Consider the following 545-nt stretch of genomic DNA (forward strand, 5'->3'; position numbering starts at 1 on the left):
TCCAGGATTTTCATCACTTCTGGGAACGGACCGTTTAGTCCATACTTGGTGCACACCAACATTAATAGGCAATTGCCACAGGGAGATAATACAGGAAGAAAAATGGCTAAAAATATACAGTGAATCACAGAAAATTACATCTCTTAAAACCTACAGTGTATTCTTATCCCCATAGCAACTCCCGGCTAGTAAAGACAGGCTGATTTATTGCAGGCTTTCCCCAGCACTCAATTCTGCCAAAAGTGCCTCCGGCCTGTGGTGCCAATCCCAGTGAGGAGAGGGATGGGGACATCACAAACTCATTGTTTCTCCCCTCCATCTCTCACACTGGCATTTCTGTGGTGAGGAAACTCGAGATCCTTCAAAGCCATTTCTCTGAGATGTTTCTAACCTCTGACAGAATATCCTGTGTTCTTCCTACACGAATGCCTGCAGCAGGAGAGGGCTGACTTCCTGGAGGGGTCAGTGTGAATGAGGGACTTTAGGAGGCTGTAAGCGCCAGACAGGTCTGAATGAATGAGGAGAGGGGAGGAATTCCTCTTTCC

This window comes from Pteropus alecto, unplaced genomic scaffold (genome assembly GCF_000325575.1).
Source record: "Pteropus alecto unplaced genomic scaffold, ASM32557v1 scaffold276, whole genome shotgun sequence".
Lineage (NCBI taxonomy): Eukaryota > Metazoa > Chordata > Mammalia > Chiroptera > Pteropodidae > Pteropus > Pteropus alecto.